The sequence below is a fragment of the Schistocerca cancellata genome, chromosome 1 (genome assembly GCF_023864275.1).
Source record: "Schistocerca cancellata isolate TAMUIC-IGC-003103 chromosome 1, iqSchCanc2.1, whole genome shotgun sequence".
Lineage (NCBI taxonomy): Eukaryota > Metazoa > Arthropoda > Insecta > Orthoptera > Acrididae > Schistocerca > Schistocerca cancellata.
The window spans coordinates 412900988-412923227 of NC_064626.1; the positions used below are offsets into that span (position 1 = coordinate 412900988).

The 22240-nt window shown below is 43.3% G+C and overlaps 1 protein-coding gene across 2 annotated transcripts in view; it reads left to right on the forward strand.

Moving 5' to 3' along the window:
- LOC126175765 (DNA oxidative demethylase ALKBH2-like) overlaps nt 1–22240 on the forward strand; it is a 160065-nt gene that overhangs the window by 76368 nt on the left and 61457 nt on the right. The window lies entirely within an intron of this gene.

Consider the following 22240-nt stretch of genomic DNA (forward strand, 5'->3'; position numbering starts at 1 on the left):
GACTGCAGCGCCCAAGACCGCTCGGCTAATCCCGCGCGGCGCTTGCTTGCCCCAACTAACTGATTCTCTTCTGAACTGCAGCCCACGGTGACTGCTTTGGCTAACAACGCTGAACCAAAACCAAATATGGCCAGCACCCCAACACAACCTGGCACTACCCCACGACTTGTCAGCCTCTGGACACCGCAGCATGTGGTTTTGGCTCAAGTTACCGCCATATCTGCTCTATCCAGCTAACTCACACATCTAGGACGAGCCAAACATCCGATAACCCAGCCATCGCGCCAATACCTGCTCCCCATCGATGCATCACAGGATTGTCAGCTGCTTCCGCAGCTGTCAAGATGCTGACATAGAGATGACTTTGACCGTGATACTCTGTACAGCAACCTGCTGCCCATCTCAGAGTCATGTTGCCGCAGGGAAGTTCGGAGTGGTACTGCTACTGGCAACATGCCACGAAATGTGCTCTTTCACGAGGCTCGTGAACACCAGACTTGCTCAAGCACGACCAACTGGGCCTACGAGAAGAGAAGCTTGGCACGAAATTCAGTTCACAGCACAATATTGAATTTCCCTCTCTCTCAACTGTTTCTGATGTCAGCATTTGCAACTGAACTATTGTTGTTTTTTGAGAACAACCCATGTACTGAACAGTTCACAGGAACTCACTCTCTGCCCTGCCTTCCTATTCATAACGAATTCTACTCAAGTTATACTACTATCTATTGCTGATGACATTATATTCACCTGACCGGAAATTCTTATCTTAGTTTCTTTTCACTAGATTGATCTCCATTTCCTAAGTCTAACCTTAAAAAAATTAAAAAAAAGTCTCTATGCACTATGGGACTTAACATCTGAGGTCATCAGTCCCCTAGACTTAGAACTACTTAAACCTAACGAACCTAAGGACATCACCCACATCCATGCCCGAGGCAGGATTCGAACCTGCGACCGTAGCAGCAGCGCGGTTCCGGACTAATGCGCCTAGAACCACTTGGTCACTAGCCTTTGTACTTCCCTTTTCCAAAATTCTAGGTTCCCTCTCATGTGTAAATTTCTCACATTCCATGCTCCTACCGTAGACTGTTACGCTGTCGTTTGTTATTCAATATCTTGCTCATGATTACCTTCCCCTCAGCAGTCCCTCAGTCCCCTTCCAGCACTCCGAAAGGGGAACTAAACTGGAATCTTTGCCTATGGTGAGATGATCACGAAACTTTTTCATTTACACCAAACATGCGCTGTTGATACACATTATGTTTTTTTAATGTAGTGGTTTCCACTGTCTTACGAATTCTTGTTCCTTCGATCATTGCTGATTGTTCCGTCTTTTATGGGCAGTTTCACGACGAAGGGCAAGAAATTACCCTGAAACCGTGTCGCTTTTGAGCAGGCCATTGTATCGGAAGTCTTTGACAGCCGCCATCGCTGATGACTTTTATTCCTTAACAGTGGCTGGACTCGAACCTGGGACCCATTACATACTGATTACTAGTCAAACACGCTGCCCATATAAGCGTGGGTCTATGGAACGAAAACTGAATCTAATCTAAGGAGAGAGAAATTGTTCAATAGACAGTGTACGGGATCGTACAGTCGTGTAACTAGAGTTAGCAAATGGGTGTTTTTTGCAGCAAGACAGCTGTGCATACGGCCACTGCGAGGGCGTCTTGAGCACAGCGGACTGTCTGCACGACGACCATTGTTGCGGCTTTCCTTAAAGCGTCAGGAGAGAGAAGGGCGCCGACAGTGGTCTCCCCAACAACATTCGGCACAGGGGTAGCACTACATCATCGTCTTCTCAGACCTTGCGTACAGCATCACGATGAACGAATACGTGTGTGAAGGCTCCGAGGGGAATGAATGTCATACAGACGTAATGGTAAGGGTAGACAACACAGTTACTCCTGTTTCACATAATCTATAATTTCGACAGCACCTGCTATGTTCCTGACGTGTTGAAACCACTGGCTGTACATTATCTGTGAGATCTGTCGCCGGCCGGTGTGGCCGTGCGGTTCTAGGCGCTTCAGTCTGGAACTGCGTGACCGCTACGGTCGCAGGTTCGAATCCTGCCTCGGGCATGGATGTGGGTGATGTCCTTAGGTTAGTTAGGTTTAAGTAGTTCTAAGTTCTAGGGGACTGATGACCACAGATGTTAAGTCCCATAGTGCTTAGAGCCATTTTTGAGATCTGTCTCTGACACTATCTTTCAAGAAGATAGTTAGACTGCTTGTTGCCTGAGCTGTAATGATCTACCTCCTTAAACAGGATGTCTGACTAATCCTCTGGTCACCCACTGGAGAAAATGGCCATGGACTGAGATACTGATACACCACCATTCGCCAACCACAACGATTGATGAACTCTTGCGTGTAGTCGAGGGTCGTCCAGAAAGTAATGACCACATTCTTTTCTTCAGCTACTGTTTGTTCCACACAATGAAAATAACACACAAGAAGGAATAATGTTTTACCTACGCAACCTATTTTTCTATGTAATCTCCTTCCAGTTCAGTAGCCTTCCAGCGAGAAACAACGGCGTGCTCGCCTTGTCATTACCAGTCCTTGTTCTGGCCGTTTCTTCACTGCACAATCACCTCGTCGTCGTCCTCAAAATGCCTTCAATAAATACTACCCTTAATGGCTAAAACAACTGTAAGTCCGAGATAGCTGGGGCAGACGTGTAGGGTGGATGGGTTAATGGTGTCCAACCCCGTCTCGTAGTGTGTTCAGAAGTCCTCAAATTCGTGTGAGGCCGAACATAATGTGCTGAATCAAAACATCCCCTAGGATGTTATCTTCGTCTACATCTATACTGTGCAAGACATCTTGCGTTGTGTGACGTAGGATACTTTGTGCATCATTTTCAGTTTCCCCCTTTTCCTGCTTTAGTCACTTATAGTTCGCGGGAAGAAGGCCTACTGATAAGGCTCTATTGGGACTCGAATCTCTCTTATTTCATTTTCACGATCTTCTCAGGAGGTATACGTAGGAGGAAACAATATATTGGCTGACTCTTGTACGTTCGTACACACTCGGAGCTCGAACAGTATACAATACAGTAATACGGAGCATTGCAGCGTTTGCCGCTGGAGTTGACTGAGCATCTCCTTGACGCGTCTGCACTTACTAAATGAGCCCTTCAAGAAACTGCTGCTCTTCCTTGAATCTTCGCTATTCTCTCTAGCAATCCTATCTGGTCCAGATCCCAGACTGATGAGCAGTATTCAAGTATTGATCGAACGATGTTTTTCAAGCTACTTTCTTTGTTGATGGACTAAATTTCCTGAGGAGTCTTCCAACGAAGCTGTCTGGCTCGGAAAATATCGAATATTATTCGTTGTGACTATACAGTCATTCACAATAGCAGGCAAGTGCGAGACAGTACATGATCCTCATTATATTCTAACACACAAAGAGTATCAAGTATTACTCGCTGCTACTAATACTACTACTACTACTACTACTACTACAGACAGTCTCTTTAGGACGTGTTCTTTTCTAACAGGCAAAAATCTCAGGTTGATAACTGTCGCTGGATACTTACCGGTAACTCATTTGTGCTCCCTTGAATGTGTACAGATTTCTCGTATCTTTCACATCGTCAGCATCAAAGTGTGATCCTCAAGTAACTGGGCCCAACGACTCTGCTGTGGTACTGCTGCTAGCTGTCTCCTGATAATAATTCCTTCTGTCTCATGGTACTGACTGCTACTGCCTTGATCCTGTGCCCTAGTTGCTTATACACTTATTTTTCAGGGACTTTGGGATGAGTTTCTCTAGCAGCGTTGCTTTCCTTTGAAGCTACAAGAACTTCCTAATGACCGAAATATTTCCAGAACCTTCGAGAAGTTTTTCGAGCATCCCGGCTGTGTGCCCGCTTTCGCTGTTGAGCTTGGTACTCGAGGGTGTTGTCCTCGGTAACCCTCGTAGCACGGTCATGGCATCAGCAGTACAGTCAATAAGTCTTCCTTCATTCGTGGCTCTGGCCCCCTTCCGGATGCCCACCTGGCATCGCGCGTTGTGTGTCGTTTGAATATTAAGGCTTCTCTCCTTTCTTCGCATCCATCCCACATTTTATATGAATAACATTTGACAGCCATGACATCAGAATATGCCATCAGGTGGCGTGGCTGTATGGGTACATCCGTGGTACTAGTGCCCACAAAAATAAATCAACAAATTGGTAACGAAGTAGTATCGAAAATTTTTACAGAAAGAGAAACAAAGGTGTACATGTAAAACTAAGTACAAAAATTCAAAGAATTAGAGGCAACAGTACGTTAACGCATTACATGATTCAGTTTGTAGCCAATAGGAAAAGGGAAGATACGATGGCAGGAGAGGGAAATGCGGGGTTAGGAAAGCAGAATACTGAGGGAGTAAATCATAATACAAAGTTCATACAAAGAACAAAACTATGTTAAGTAACAAAATATACTAATTACTAGATGACATTACCACCAAGTGTGCTGGTAGATAAGGGAAGACATCAGAGACAGGGAGGAGCAACTGTAATACATAAATGGTGCCACCGCGCCGACAGAATATTTCACACATCAGTGAGTTATCCGATACTCTAGGAATTTGTAAGCAGTGTATGTTTTTACAAGTAAGACTACATGGAGGTGACAAAAGTCATGGGAACCTCCCAATATCTTGTTGGACCTCCTTTTGCCCGGCGTTGTGCAGCAACTAGGCGTGTCATGGTCTCAAGAAGTCGTTGGAAGTTCCCTGCAGAAATATTGAGTCGTTCTGCCTCTATTATCGCCAACAATTGCGAAAGCCTTGCCGATGGAGGATGCTATGGACGAACTGACCTCTCGATTATCTCCCATAAATGTTCAATGGGACTCAAGTCGGGTGATCTGAGTGGTCAAATCATTCGCTTAAATTGTCTAGAACGCTCTTCAAACCAATGTCAAACAGTTGTGGTCCGGTGACATGACATCGTTGTTTGGGAATATGAAGTCCATGGATGATTGCAAATGGTCCCCATGTAGCCGAGTATAACCACTTCCAGTCAACGATCGGTTCAGTAGGACCAGAGAACCCAGTCGGTTGCACGTAAACACAGCCCACACTATTAAGGAGTCACCACCAAGTTGCACAGTGCCTTGTTTACAACGTAGGTCGACGGCTTCGTTGAGTCTGCGTCACACTCGAACCCTACCATCAGCTCTTACCAACTAAAATCGGGACTTATCTGACAAGTCGTCTACGGTCCAATCACGAGCCTGGGATAGGCGCTGCAGGCGATGTCGTGCTGTAAGCATAGGCACTCGCGTCGATCGTCTGCTACCATGGCCCATTAACGGAAGATTTCGCCGCACTATCCTAACGGATACGTTCGTCGCACGTCCCACATCAGTTTCTGCGATTATTTCACTCACCGTTGCTTGTTTGTTAGTTAGCACTGACAATTCTACGCAAACCCCGCTGCTCTCAGTCGTTAAGTGAAAGCGGTCGTCCGCTGCGTAGCCTGTGGTGAGAGGTAATGCCTGAAATGTTCTGTTCTCGGTACACTCTTGACACTGTGGATCTTATAATATTGAACTCCCTAATGATTTCCAAAATGGAAAGTCCCATTCCTCTATTTCCAACTACCACTCCGCGTTGAAAGTCTATTAATTACCGTCGTGCGTCCGTAAATACGTCGGAAAGCTTTTCACATGAATCACTTGAATACAAATGACAGCTCCACGAATGAACTGCCCTTTTAGACCTTGTGTACGCGGTACTATCACCATCAGAATATGTGCGTAACCATAGTCCATGGCTTTTTGTCACCTCAGTGTAAACATCGTTACATCAGCGAAGTAAATACAGAAAACATAAATTTGAGAGTATTTACAAACGTTATCTTCATAACGTTTAAGGCTAACCGGCTGGTGACCTCCTACAGTGCGGATGCACACGATTTGCCTGTACTCTTACGGGACTCCGTGGATTGTCTGGCGCGAGTAATGGGTGTAATGGCAGGGGCACTACGAATGTAGTGTGTGAAGTTGAGAATGTGGGTCTCACAGGGATAGTGCCGGCGATAAATCCCTGCAGTCGCACTATCCTCTGTGCCCTCGGTGGCTCAGATGGGTAGAGCGTCTGCCATATAAGCAGGAGATCCCGGATTCGAGTCCCGGTCGGAGTACACATTTTCAACTGTCCCCGTTGATGTATATCAACGCCCGCCAGCAGCTAATGGTATTGATTTAATTGTAATTTTATATTTACAAATAGGTTAGCAAAAGACCAGAAAATAATGAAAAACCATATTTTTATAAAGCTTTACGCTTAAGGACTATTTGCATATGAGGGTAGTATATAGGGTGTCCCAGGAGGAATTATCAGTATTCAGGGATATGGCAGGAATGATCACATGAAGCAAAAAGCTTCGTGTGCACAGATCCCGAATGGGCCCCGTGATACGACATATTTGATGTGCATTGTTATGTGTACACATTTGTAACACATTCACTAACAAGCATTTCGTACACGTCATGTTACAGCTGTTGAACATAATAAATGTTGGAATATCCTGCCTCGACTTCAGTTTATTTGTGCACTCTTGGGTGATCACATTGCGTTGCTTGCCTGAGTGCCTCTGTTCATTCCCAAATGAGGGCAACATCATCCATAATGCGGCCAATTAGTTCATCTGGCGTATTCTCCTTTCGTTTGTGCACCCCAGGCTTCATCCAAATCCATAAACAAAAATCCATTGACGTAGGCTATGGCGACTGTGGTGGCCATTAATCGCCCTACCACGCCAGTCCAGCGATTAGCATAAGAAAGGTTGTGATATTCCCTTACATTTCTGGTAACATGAGGAGGGGCTCCATCATACTGAAAGTACACTGCAGTCCACGTGGCATGTTCAAGGTGTTCAACAAACGAATGTTTACAAAAAAGCAAGTAAAAATTCTGCCCCGTCATTCGTTATTTTAAAGTGGCTGAACGTATCGACGTGTTACTCACCATGCCTCACTAAACATTGACCGAAAAACTGAATTTCAAAATAGTTTTTACTGTAGTTTGTGGATATTCCCGCGACCATCAGCGATTATTGCGTGTGTTGTTTATTCCCCTCGAAGTAAACGTTGCTTTATCAGCTAAAAATATATAATGAAGCAAATGACGATTGTCATTTAACCAGTGATAAAATTTAAGTCGTGTGGCATCGTTGCCAATGTAAAGATACAAAGACTGTATATGAAAAGGATACTAATTTTCCGCAAGTAATGTTCGCATACACGTGTTCGTGAGACACTAGTAGGTGCAGAAATTCGTCGCGTGCTGGTATCAGGACTACGCTGCACCGTTTTAAGAAAAATGTGGCTGTTCCTGCACAGGTTGTTTAGCTACACGTTCAGAAGAAACATGGGAAACTGGAAGAATGCCTGTTTCACGCAATGTGCTGAAAACTCTGGTAAACACTCTACGATCAGGAATTCGACGTGTGGAAAAGCGCCGACAGTACTCTCAGACAGCAGTAGGAGCACTACCATCGCAGAAGCGTAAATACATGCCACATGTGCATATTCGTGTTTAGTGTAGATGTGTGGCATTTTAGCCAGCGCCTGTACAAACACAGCTAACGGATGCTTCTCTCTGATCCGCTCTCAATCCATCACACTACTTCGCTCACAACACACTGCGGGTAATTGCGCGTACGACGGTATAATTTAATGACAGAATGACATTCCGAATAAAGAAGTTGAAAGCAAAGAAGTGGGTTAGGCTTTAGTAAAACATCAGAAGTTGTGCGGTAAGACAAAAGAGCGTTCCTGTCATATTCCTGAATGTTGACAATTCTTCCTGGGGCATCCTGTATGTACTTGTGAAGCTCAAATAACTTTCTTATGTCGAGAATCTAACCATGCTTAACAAAGAACATGCACGGCATACAATGTTAATAATTCAACAGCACAAAGAGACGAATGGTGCTACGTATAACGTAATGTTCAAACACGTGTAGGAATAACTCTTCGTCTCTTAGTTCTGTTGTATTAGCATTACATCCCGTCCTTGTTAAACCTGGTTAGGCTCTTAACGATACAGAGTTGTATCACAAGTATACAGAGTGGTCCACTGATACTGATCGGGCCAAATATCTCACGAAATAAGCATCAAACGAAAGAACTACAAAGAACGAAACTTGTCTAGCCATCTACCAGATGGCGCTATGGTTGGCCCGCTAGATGGCGCTGCCATAGGTCAAACGGATGTCAACCTTTTTTCAATAGGAACCCCCATTTTTTATTACATATTCGTGTAATACCTAAAGAAATATGAATGTTTTCGCTTTGTGATAGATGGCGCTGTAATAGTCACAAACGTGTAAGTACGTGGTATCACGTAACATTCCGCCAGTGCGGACGGTATTTTCTTCGTGATGCATTACCCGTTTTAAAATGGACCGTTTACCAATTGCGGAAAAGGTCGATATCGTGTTGATGTATGGCTGTTGTGACCAAAATGCCCAACGGGCGTGTGCTATGTGTGCTGCTCGGTATCCTGGACATCATCCAAGTGTCCGGACCGTTCGCCGGATAGTTACGTTATTTAAGGAAACAGGAAGTGTTCAGCCACGTGTGAAACGTCAATCACGACCTGCATCAAATGATGATGCCCAAGTAGGTAGGTGTTTTAGCTGCTGTCGCGCCTAATTCGCACATCAGCAGCAGACAAATTGCGCGAGAATCGGGAATCTCAAAAACGTCTGTGTTGAGAATGCTACATCAACATCGATTGCACCCGTGCCATATTTCTATGCACCAGGAATTGCATGGCGACGACTTTGAACGTCGTGTACAGTTCTGCCACTGGGCACAAGAGAAATTTGGGACCATGACAGTTTTTTTGCACGCGTTCTATTTAGCGACGAAGCGTCATTCACCAACAGCGGTAACGTAAGCCGGCATAATACACACTATTGGGCAACGGAAAATCCACGATGGCTGCGACAAGTGGAGCATCAGCGACCTTGGCGGGTTAATGTGTGGTGCGGCATTATGGGAGGAAGGATAATTGGCCCCCATTTTATCGATGGCAGTCTAAAAAGTGCATTGTATTCTGATTTCCTACATAATGTTCTACCGATGTTACTACAAGATGTTTCACTGCATGACAGAATGGCGATGTACTTCCAACATGATGGATGTGCGGTACATAGCTCGCGTGCGATTGAAGCGGTATTGAATAGCATATTTCATGACAGGTGGATTGGTCGTCGAAGCACCATACCATGGACCGCACGTTCACCGGATCTGATGTCCCCGGATTTCTTTCTGTGGGGGAAGTTGAAGAATATTTGCCATCGTGATCCACCGACAACGCTTGACAACATGTGTCAGCGCATTGTCAATGCATGTGCGAACATTATGGAAGGCGAACTACTCGCTGTCGAGAGGAATGTCGTTACACGCATTGCCAAATGCATTGAGGTTGACGTACATCATTTTGAGCATTTATTGCATTAATGTTGTATTTACAGGTAATCACGCTGTAACAGCATGCGTTCTCAGAAATAAGTTCACAAAGGTACATGCATCACATTGGAACAACCGAAATAAAATGTTCAAACGTACCTGCGTTCTGTATTTTAATTTAAAAAACCTACCTGTTACCAAGTGTTCGTCTGAAATTGTGAGCCATATGTTTGTGACTATTACAGCGCCATCTATCACAAAGCGAAAAAAGTGGTCCAACTAAAACATTCATATTTCTTTACTTACTACACGAATATGTAATAAAAATGGGGGTTCCTATTTAAAAAAAACGCAGTTGATATCCGTTTGACCTATGGCAGCGCCATCTAGCGGGCCAACCATAGCGCCATCTGGTTTCCCCCTTCAAACTAGACAAGTTTCGTTCTTTGCAGTTTTTTCGTTTGACGCTTATTTCGTGAGATGTTTGGCCCGGTCACGATCAGTTGACCACCCTGTATATACTTACCCCCACATTCATACATTCATATAGTCCTTAGCAGAAGGTTTTAGAAAACATAATTTTTAATGTTTATGTTTTTTCATTTCGTTGATATGACATTTAGTGTGCTTTGAAAAAGCAAACACTGCTTACCGATTCCTAGATTACCAGGTAACTCAGTGATGTATGAACTTTTCTGTTGGTGCAGTGGCACCATTTATGTAATAAAGATGCTTCTCCCCATCTCTGAAGTCTTCCCGTACCCATCACCCCGCTTGCGTATTATGTCATCCAGCAATCAGGATGATTTTGTTGCTTTACGTATTTTGGCTTTTGTGTGAATTTTGTATTGTGATTGTAATGTTACTCCGTCAAGCAGCGACCCCAAATCAGTTGAGCACTGATGCGAGTACATACGCATTGACGCCATACGTTGTATGAAGTCATTTTATTTGATATGTTTACCGTTGCTTTTTTTTGTTTTTTTTTAATATATCTTAATACCTTCAGTAGCTTCACTCTTAATGACTTTCGTAAGCTACACTTGTAGTTTTCGTAAATTACGCTTGTACTTATTATTTTGTGTTTCATTTGGCAGACATTTTGAAGATGGGCTGAGCCCGAAACGCTTCAGTACAAAAAATTTGAACAATTAGTGACCAGCTCATTTTTAGCGACCCATTTAGCATTGACATGAGAAGTGCTCTCAATGCTACGAGTACATCGTTATTGTTTATATGGCGTTAAAAACTCAGGATGTAGGTTTCATTGAGTACAATTGTAGTTCTAGTCGCGATGCGCTACTAAGCTATCCAGGTAGGATATCTTTGCATGCCTAACATATTGTTGGTGAGGTTGCAAGCAAATCGACGCAGTGAAAGAGCAGGTTGAGGTCTGCAATTTTGCGCACGCGTTAATTCCGCTTTGTTGGTGCACGGAATTGCAGCTCCAGCCTTTCGAACATCTTTGTTCCAAAACTTTGCGAATATGTTAGTAGATAATTTTCGTTGCATATTTCTTACAGTTGGGAGGAGAATTGTAAAGTAGGACACTATCGATTAACAATGCCAGCTGAAGATATGCTGGTACCCGAGAGCTTTTCTAGGACCTGACAGGGGGAGGGGCAACATATGCCTTTGTTCCGTATTACTACACAGGATGGGGGCGTTTTATGATTGTACATTGTGTTCTTTATTATTGTAAAGGCAGTACGCCCGCACCCACGCGCGCGCGCGCGCGCGCGCGCGCGCGCACACACACACACACACACACACACACACACACACACACACACACACGAGAGAGAGAATATTGACACACATAATTTACATAATAGGAAACAAAGTAGGTTGGTTAGTTCCACTGCAGGATTATCACAGTATTTAAGTTATATTTCGTTGCTCTGCTTATTATTTGTTTGCACGGTAATGAAGTTCATCGAATGAGAATTCACGAACAATTTCTGCGAGTAAAGGTTTTAATGCCACATTTCATTAATGAGCTTGAAGCAAAAAATTTATCGATAACATATTACCAGCTACGAAATCTAGTAATGTTCATTTGTTTTATATATTTTACCTTTAGTACACAACTCTCTCTCTAGGACGACCAACTAAATTTAATTTCGCCTGCGAAAAACAGGCAGTTTGTCAAAGAAAGGCTTCTACACAAAATCTACCCAGTTACTATACTTTGAACTGAGACATGTCAGTTTATTTTGTTCAAAAGGCTGTATGCTGTGAGTATTTTTCGACCCAAGGTGAATGAAAGGAAGTTATTCTTACGAGATGGAGAACAGCAGCTAGATTGTGTCTTGAATATTGCGGAATTCGACGTTGAGGTTATTAATGCTTCTCAGTCAGTGATGGATTCCTGTAAAGTAGGAGTTTCTTGAATTTAAATATATGTGAAATAGTTTATGGCAGAAATTCTTAAGAGATGGATATTAAATACACTCGAACACTGATTTCAGTCATGTATGGCCGCACTCCCGAATTAATTTGACAAATAGGCGATCATTTATTAAAAATTAAGCACAATGTCTCGACTTGCATACGTATATTCTACCTTCCACAGAACTGTTATATCGAGAATCTTTGAAATCGTAATGTTATTTCTCTGTTTAAGTGTAATACACCGGACACACGGTGCGTAGCAGTTCTGACGTTCGGTGCTCACTTCACGCCACCTCCCACACCTATAACAAATTTTCATTGTCCATTACTATGTGCAACAATCAGTCCAACACGCGCGAATACTCTTCTCTTGGAACACACTGTCTTTCAGCAGTCATCTTCCAGTTCCTCTGAGCTCGGACAATTCGCCTGGGCGTTACACTTATACAACACAATATATATACATATACAATATTTTATTTATAAATCTACGTATAGCTTAGATGGTAATAATGACAGAAAGAAAGAAAAGTAACGGATGGAAATTCTGTCAGAAACTCATATTAATTTCATGCAAATAGGAGAGTTGGAGGAAACGACACACGATTACTTGTAAAATAAAAACTCACAACTTTTGAAAAATTTTCTTTATTAATCGCCAAATATACTAATACTACCACTTTATAATAGGTATGTACGGCGTACCTAATGAGTGTAGTTAGTAAAAGATACATACATAACATTTAACGTCAGGCAGGTGACGTTCAGGTACATGTGAATATTTTTTTTAATATATATATTAAGATTTTCAGTAATTTTTCTGAAACTCGCTGGTAATGCGAGCGGAAACGTCATTTGGAATGTTAAGCCTTACTAATTTTCTACCAAGCATTGACTACAAACATTCTGTCCTGTGGATCTTCCAGATCCCACAAGTACCTGTGACATCTATGTTCTTCTATTAGTAACACTACATTGTCTTCTGGCCACTATATCATTGACTGCTGGGAAATTAGAGACGCAACAATTTTTAGAGACTCAAAAACTAAATTTTCTGCCTGTTTACATTCTTGCGGCTTTGGAAAACATGGCTCTATTGAACCACAATCTCAGCTTTTCTCTAGTTTTTTATTAAAAAATGGTTCAGATGGCTCTGAGCACTATGGGCCTTAACATTTGAGGTCACCAGCCCCCTAGAACTTAGAGCTACTTAAACCTAACTAACCTAAGGACATCACTCACATCCATGCCCGAGGCAGGATTCGAACCTGCGACGTAGCGGTCGCGCGGTTCCAGACTGAAGCGCCTAGAACTGCTCGGTCAAAGCGGCCGGCCTTGCGGTTTTGGATTGTGAAAGAGTAAATATAAGTTTGTTGCTACAAAAGCACTGGCTATTGGCGACGCTGCTCGACAGTAACGCACGTTAGTCAAGAGTCAACAATCAACTAATATCCCACCTTTACATGCATTGTTCGCCTAGTGACAAAAGTGAATCGTGTGCCGTCCAGCCATTTATTTACTTTTGTGGACAACTGTGTTCATACATGCAGATACAGTTGTGTGACTGGGTGCATGAAACAGAAGTTAATGAATTTGTGTGGTGCAAGGTATGCTTTCTGTCTCATTTATTTAGTCATAACTTCCTTAAATATTTGTTGGTAGTTTTCTGTACTTTATAAAAGTGCGGTGTGTTTCTTGAGACCAGAAAAGGCCACTGTTTTTAGTTAGTTACATGTTCCCTGAACCATACGAGGGCGTGCTGAAAAGTAATGCTTTTTTATGTGAAAACTCTTGCGGCTTTGTAAATGAAACAAGCGTTATTAACAATCTACATCTGTATTATTCGTATTATATATTTATTTCTCAATATAATCATCCAGGCGACGGACCGTTTCTCCCAAAGAGAGACTAGTTTCTTAATGCCGTCAGTGTAGGATGACTGACTTTTTTGACGAAGCCCAACCTCACCTGTGTTTGCACGGCTTCGAAGGTGTTCTTTAAGTTTTGGAAACTGATGAAAATGGAATGGACCTCAATCAGCATAACAGCGTATGCATCCAAGTTGCTGACAAAAATAATATAAAGAAGAATGGGAAAGAAAACTAATGATTTGTTACAGGACAATGAGTTTGGCTTTAGAATAGGTAAAGGTACCCGAGAGGCTGAAAGTTATCTTAATAAAGGTAATATAAATGTTGTTGTTTATTAAACATTTTGCTTACGTCGGGGATGTTTGGTGGATGATCGATGACAGTGAACCCAAAGCGTCGTATTAGTGCAGGTGCCGCAGTGCTCGTGTGTGGTCTGCCATGGTCACGCTGAGGAGATAGTGCTCAATGTGCGGACGAACTCTTCGAATTAGAAACTCGATTACAGCACGCTGTTTCTCACACACTGACATAAAGAGACACGATAATATCGTACATAGACGAACATGTGACTACAAAAATAATCAGCAGTCTGTAACGAGATTGTTGTGGGAGTATGCAGACTTTTAGCTCTGGATGTGCCCATTCTCATAAGAAACTAAGTGTATATGGAAACACAAGTAAATATCTGAATAAGATACATCTGTTGTCATTTAACATGTGCACTGACAGTAAACTGCGTTCTTTTACAGTGGTGTGTTCTACTGAGATTCTCCCAAGAGTGCTAGACCCGGGAGTGTTTTTATGGAATTTGGAAAACAGGTGAGATGGATCGCCATAAATGGAGCTGTATGGGCAAGTCATTAGCCGAGCCTGGATAGCTCAGTCGATAAGGTCATCGATCGCGATAAACGACGTCTGATGTTCAAATCCTAGTCTGGCACGCAGCTTCAGTCCGCCATGAAATTTTAGTGCAACACACATTTGGTTGCAAAGTGATAGATTCTTTCTGGAGACGTTTACAGTTGTTATAAAACTCATGTAAACAACGAAATATTACAATTTAGAGTAGTTATTTGGGAGAAGCTGTAGGAATCAATGGAGGGATTGGCCATGGGGGGGAGGGGGCGGGAAGGGGAGAGGAGGTTGAGGGTCGGAGACTAGGGCGCAGTAAGACCCGGAGCTGGACTTAGCTACAGGATACTACTGACAGCAGAATCTAATCCACGTCTCAGGTTGACACGCTAGGGAAAGAATGCCGACGCGCCGACGATGAGCTGGTATTTGCATCTGCTGGGGTATCCTGCTGTTGCGAAGAAAAGGAGTCCCACCTGGCGAAAGCACAATGCTGCGACGTCGACGCTTCTCAGAGGCGTAGACACTGAAACGGCAAGTCACTGCCTCGAATTGATGGCCAGAATGGCGTTGGCACGTTCCTCCTGTGAATCTCATCCCGACGACGGTCACTGACCGGTCTTGTAACGAAGCGTATTGTTAACAAATTCATTGTTGAGCACAAAGAGCGACTTTTATCGCTGCGTCATCGAGATTTGTTCTAGATCAGAATGGCCTCGTGATCATTATTGTTCTTCGGTCGCCACTGTGTTTGGCAGGCGAACGAAGTGGGTTCCGTGGTAGAAATCAGGCATTTCGAGATAAACCAGGAGCCTTATTTCTCTCGACGAAGAATTAACGAGACAGTCGTGAACAACAGTGAACCTAACAGCAGTGCCTCTTTTGCAAAAAATGCACACAAAACGTGGTTATTGACTTGTGACATCTTCCTTAAATGAATGTTAGGGTATCTACAATAACTGCATTTGCCGATCACTAATTACGATCATATTCATAACAAAGGAATCTTTCCTACAGAACGACTCGGGATGTAATTAATAGAGTAGTTCAACGATTCATAACCAACGTCATGTGGCCACATTGTTAATTTTGCTGCAATATGAGATCACCATCATTAAGTGATCATTCAGTGTATATTTGACATACAGAAGGAATTATTTTAGTGCGCTGTAGCTCTGTGGTAGGCTAGCAACGTTTCATTGCACCTCTTCCGACAGACGAGCAACAATTTCGATGCAGCATGACATTTGAGTCCATCTCTTAAAAACGAGAACAATATGTTTACTTAGATGAAGTAGGGGTGCCTGTAATGTATGTATCTCTTTAACGCCAAACATGAGCCAGATACACTAAAATATTTCTATATCATGAAGGAGGGATTCGAATGCATCGCTTATTTTCTATTCTCATTTCATAAAAGCCGAATAGTGAACTACCGTCTTGGGATTTTTTGATACATTTCACGAGAAACGTAGCGCGGTATGTGTCTTCCTGTAAGTCAAATTACGTAAGGAAAATGACTTCGAAAAACCTATGATTTTCAGTAGCGTCAGAAAATTTGCACAGATTAGTTCTACATTTCACATCGCTAACATTCTACGTATCAAAGTCAATCTTTCTTTGTCGAAGCCTTGTCCCACAGTTACGGAGGGTCGGCCATGGTTAATCGGATGTGGCATGTTAAGTTTAAGGGGTGGCCGGATGCCCTTCCTGCCGCCACCCCGTACCCCCCAGGAAGGAATGAGTGTACCCCAGCTGTCTGTGTCTAATGTAAGCCATGGAATAGTGAGAATGTGTTGCAAATGTCTGCGAGTCGTGTAACTGAGGCGGAACGTGGGGACCAGCACGGTATTCACCTAGCGGGATATGGAAAACCGCCTAAAAACCACATCCAGGCTGGCCGACACTCCGGCTCTTCGTCGTTAATCCACCGGGCGGATTCGATCCGGGGCTGGCGCGCCCACCCGAGTTCAGGAAGCAGCGCGTTAGCGCTCTCGGATACGCTGGCGGGTACATATCAAAGTTATTGTCCTTGTCTAATGCAGAGGTCACAACTATGACATTATGCAGTTGGAAATTTGAGTTTATTACCTTCTGTCTATGGTGACATGAACGTGTATCCTTACAAATCTTTCTGCTTCATTGAGGATAGGTACTCCTCAGGAGAAAATTTCAGGAAACCTGTAAGCATTGTTTTTACGGGATAAGCGAAAGGTTCAACTTCTTATCTGATCTTAATATTCTGTAAACTGACAGTAAGGTTCTGGAAGGTACCTGCAGGGATGTGGAGCCATGCTGACTCCAGTGCCGTGGCCAGTTGATTTATCAGTTGAGGATTGATGGCGCGAACAGCCCAGTCCAGGTGGACTCACAGATTCTCTATTGCGTTTAAATCCGGGGAGTCTGGTGGCCAGGGGAGTATGTAAACTCGTCCTGGTGCTCTTCGAACCACACATCTACACTGTGAGCTGTGCGAAAGCTTGAACTGTGCTGCTGGTGGACGCCATTGTGCCAAGGAAAACAAACTGCATGTAGGGGAGGTCAAGGTCCCCCAGGATAAATGCATACTTACTTTGATCAATTGTGCCTTCCAGAATGACGAGATCATGCAGGGAATGAATCGGGTAGCCCAGACCCTTTTGACGATTGTAGTAGGGTGGTTGCTTCCCGGCGTTCCACACCATACATGCCAATGGCCATCTGTCTGGTAGAGCATAAAACGAGATTAATCGAAAAGGCCACCTGTCGCCACTCAGTGGATGTCCATTTGTGGTGGTGGCGTGTAAATTCCAGTCTTCGTCGTCAACAAACAACAGTCAGCATGGGTGCATTGAACCAAGTGCCTGCCGCGGAAGCCTGTACAGTGCAACGTTCGCTGAGGACATATAGCTGGTAGCTCCTTGCTTCATCTGAACAGTCAGCTGCTCAACAGTTGCACGTCTATTCGCCTGCACACTTCTCCACATCCATCGTATACCTTGTCACGGCCCGTGGTGAGTCGCCTTGGCGCCAGTTTTGGATAGCGTCATTTTGCCATGCGTGCTATACTTCACCACGGCTTGTAACGGCTCTCGAGCCTCGTGATTCGGCATAGTCCGCTCTTGTTAGCAGAGTAAACATTACACATAAGCTACGTCCGATCACGCCCGACTCGCTGGTAGCAAGAATTTCCAAACCTACATCTTACTTGATTTTTAACCCTGTTTTCTATCATTCGCGACACCTCCCTTCCACAGAGGAAAATTTTGTAAGCTCGGACTCCCGAGGTTACAAAATTTTCAATCTCTACGTGCGGTGCCAGTGATACTTGCCAGACTTTATTTTAAAACATGGTTTCACATCATACACTCTAATACAAGTACATTGTCATAAAAATAGAAAGCACAATGTAAGTACGACTGACATTTGGTTGTTTGTTGTCCACACAGACTTGTCGTGGTGGTTGTTGTTGTTGTTGTGGTCTTCAGTCCTGAGACTGGTTTGATGCAGCTCTCCATGCTACTCTATCCTGTGCAAGCTTCTTCATCTCCAAGTACCTACTGCAACCTACATCCTTCTGAATCTGCTTAGTGTATTCATCTCTTGGTCTCCCCCTACGATTTTTACCCTCCACGCTGCCCTCCAATACTAAATTGGTGATCCTTTGATGCCTCAGAACATGTTCTACAAACCGATCCCTTCTTCTGGTCAAGTTGTGCCACAAACTTCTCTTCTCCCCAATCCTATTCAATACTTCCTCATTAGTTATGTGATCTACCCATCTAATCTTCAGCATGCTTCTGTAGCACTATATTTCGAAAGCTTCTATTCTCTTCTTGTCCAAACTATTTACCGTCCATGTTTCACTTCCATACATGGCTACACTCCATACAAATACTTTCAGAAATGACTTCCTGACACTTAAATCTATACTCGATGTTAACAAATTTCTCTTCTTCAGAAACGCTTTCCTTGCCATTGCCAGTCTACATTTTATATCCTCTCTACTTCGACCATCATCAGTTATTTTGCTCCCCAAATAGCAAAACTCATTTACTACTTTAAGTGTCTCATTTCCTAATCTAATTCCCTCAGCATCACCCGACTTCCACATTACACTTCTATATCACTCTTTCTAGTGTTCGTAGTTCACACAACAATACAAAGTTTTGGATTACACAATTCATAGTCCAGAGCTTTACCTAATATTACCAAGGTTTCACATAATATTACACATAGTACAGGCCTCTTTTTTAATGTATGATCACTTTAAAATTTCACACACAGTTTGCAATACACAACACAAAATAAAAGAAAAGGAAATAGGTTAGATAGAATATTATACAACATAGTTTTATCATTCAACGTCAAATTACACTTGCACATAATTTTTAAGTTGTACTTTCATCTCCTATCTGTTTTGGGTACCAACGACTCCACTGTATTTGAACGTGCTTCGATTTGTTTAGTGAGTCGTGGCGTTTGACTTTGCTCTCTCCACTTCACTCGATCGGGGAGAGGAGTACGTCGTGTATACTTTAATTCATACTCTCCACCATCTTCCTCCTCTCCACACTGTACAGAATGGAGGGAAGGAGCGTATCGGACACTTCTTTCACGGCTGATATCTGTTACCACCGTATTTGTCACACACACTTTAGTACAACAGTTTCCTCCTACTTCACACAATCTTCTGCCACACCCTCGACAACACTTACAATAGATACATGAGCAACATATTATAATAATTACAACTTGGGTTACTGAACCTGTGTATCCCCACACGTAATACATACTTTGTGACCATCCTCGGAAGGTCGTTCGCTGATGGTATTCTATTTCGCTTTGTAGTTCATCTATTTTGTGACTTGCTATATTTAGGTCATCCAAGTGTCTTACAATATGTTCCAAGGGTAACGATACAGGTATTTTTGTGACCTCCTGCTTCTCCTCATTTATCATACAACAGTCTATATCTAAATTTATAACATAGGTACTATGTCATCCTTGCTTACGTTAGTACCAATTACATGGCCAACTTGTAAAGTGACTTGCGCACCGTATCCTTTGCACTGGCTTGTAAATGTTAATTTATCAGTACCTCTTATGATAAGATCATTAGGGAGTAACTCATTGCGCAATATCGTTAAACCCTCGTCCCTGATTGCGACATACAGCCATTCTACATCAACATCTACATGATTACTCTGCAATTCACATTTAAGTGCTTGGCAGAGGGTTCATCGAACCACAATCATCTCTACCATTCCACTCCCGAACAGCGCGTGGGAAAAACGAACACCTAAACCTTTCTGATAGAGCTCTGATTTCTCTTATTTTATTTTGATGATCATCCCTACCTATGTAGGTTGGGCTCAACAAAATATTTTCGCATTCGGAAGAGAAAGTTGGTGACTGAAATTTCGTAAATAGATCTCGCCGCGACGAAAAACGTCTTTGCTTTAATGACTTCCATCCCAACTCGCGTATCATATCTGCCACACTCTCTCCCCTATTACGTGATAAAACAAAACGAGCTGCCCTTTTTTGTACTCTTTCGATGTCCTCCGTCAATCCCATCTGGTAAGGATCCCACACCGCGCAGCAATATTCTAACAGAGGACGAACGAGTGTAGTGTAAGCTGTCTCTTTAGTGGACTTGTTGCATCTTCTAAGTGTCCTGCCAATGAAACGCAACCTTTGGCTCGCCTTCCCCACAATATTATCTATGTGGTCTTTCCAACTGAAGTTGTTCGTAATTTTAACACCCAGGTAGTTAGTTGAATTGACAGCCTTGAGATTTGTACTTTTTATCGAGTAATCGAATTCCAACGGATTTCTTCTGGAACTCATGTGGATCACCTCACACTTTTCGTTATTTAGCGTCAACTGCCACCTGCCACACCATACAGCAATCTTTTCTAAATCGCTTTGCAGCTGATACTGGTCTTCGGATGACCTTGCTAGACGGTAAATTACATCATCTGCGAACAACCTAAGAGAACTGCTCAGATTGTCACCCAGGTCATTTATACAGATCAGGAACAGCAGAGGTCCCAGGACGCTTCCCTGGGGAACACCTGATATCACTTCAGTTTTACTCGATGATTTGCCGTCTATTACTATGAACTTCGACGTTCCTGACAGGAAATCACGAAACCAGTCGCACAACTGAGACGATACCACGTAGGCCCGCAGCTTGATTAGAAGTCGCTTGTGAGGAACGGTGTCAAAAGCTTTCCGGAAATCTAGAAATACGGAATCAACTTGAGATCCCCTGTCGATAGCGGCCATTACTTCGTGCGAATAAAGAGCTAGCTGCGTTGCACAAGAACGATGCTTTCTGAAGCCATGCTGATTACGTAGCAATAGATCGTTCCCTTCGAGGTGATTCATAATGTTTGAATACAGTATTTGCTCCAAAACCCTACTGCAAACCGACGTCAATGATATAGGTCTGTAGTTGGATGGATTACTCCTACTACCCTTCTTAAACACTGGTGCGACCTGCGCAATTTTCCAATCTGTAGGTACAGATCTGTCGATGAGCGAGCGGTTGCGTATGATTGCTAAGTAGGGAGCTATTGTATCAGCGTAATCTGTAAGGAACCTGATCGGTATACAATCTGGACCTGAAGACTTGCCCGTATCAAGCGATTTGAGTTGCTTAGCAACCCCTAAGGTATCTACTTCTAAGAAACTCATGCTAGCAGCTGTTAGTGTTTGAAATTCTGGAAATTCGCCTTCCCTGGTGAAGGAATTTCAGAAAACTGCGTTCAATAACTCCGCTTTAGTCCGCCGCTCGTGGTCTCGCGGTAGCATTCTCGCTTCCCGTGCACGGGGTCCCGTGTTCGATTCCCGGCGGGGTCAGGGATTTTCACCTGCCTCGAGATGACTGGGTGTTTGTGTTGTCCTCATCATTTCATCATCATCCAGGAAAGTGGCGCAATTGGACTGAGCAAAGATTGGGTAATTGTACGGGCGCTGATAACCACGCTGTTGAGCGCCCCACAAACCAAACATCATCATCAACTCCGCTTTAGCGGCACAGTCGTCGGTAACAGGACATCGGCTCTGCGCAGCGAAGGTATTGACTGCGTCTTGCCGCTTGTATACTTTACATATGACCAGAATTTCTTCGGATTTTCTACCAAATTTCGAGACAATGTTTCGTTGTGGAACCTATTAAAGGCATCTCGCATTGAAGTCCGTGCCAAATTTCGCGCGTCTGTAAATTTTAGCCAATCTTCGGGATTTCGCGTTCCTCTGAACTTCGCATGCTTTTTCCGTTGCCTCTGCAACAGCGTTCGGACCTGTTTTGTGTGCCATGGGGGATCAGTTCAATCTCTTACCAGTTTATGAGGTATGAATCTCTCAATTGCTGTTGCTACTATATCTTTGAATTTGAGCCACATCTCGTCTACATTTACATAGTCAGTTCGGAAGGAATGGAGATTGTCTCTTAGGAAGGCTTCTATTGAGACATTATCAGCTTTTTTAAATAAAATTATTTTTCATTTGTTTCTGGTGGATTTTGAAGAAACGGTATTGAGCCTAGCTACAACGACCTTGTGATCACTAATCCCTGTATCAGTCATGATGCTCTCCATTAGCTCTGGATTGTTTGTGGGTAAGAGGTCAAGTGTGTTTTCGCAACCATTTACAATTCGCGTGGGTTCGTGGACTAACTGCTCGAAATAATTTTCAG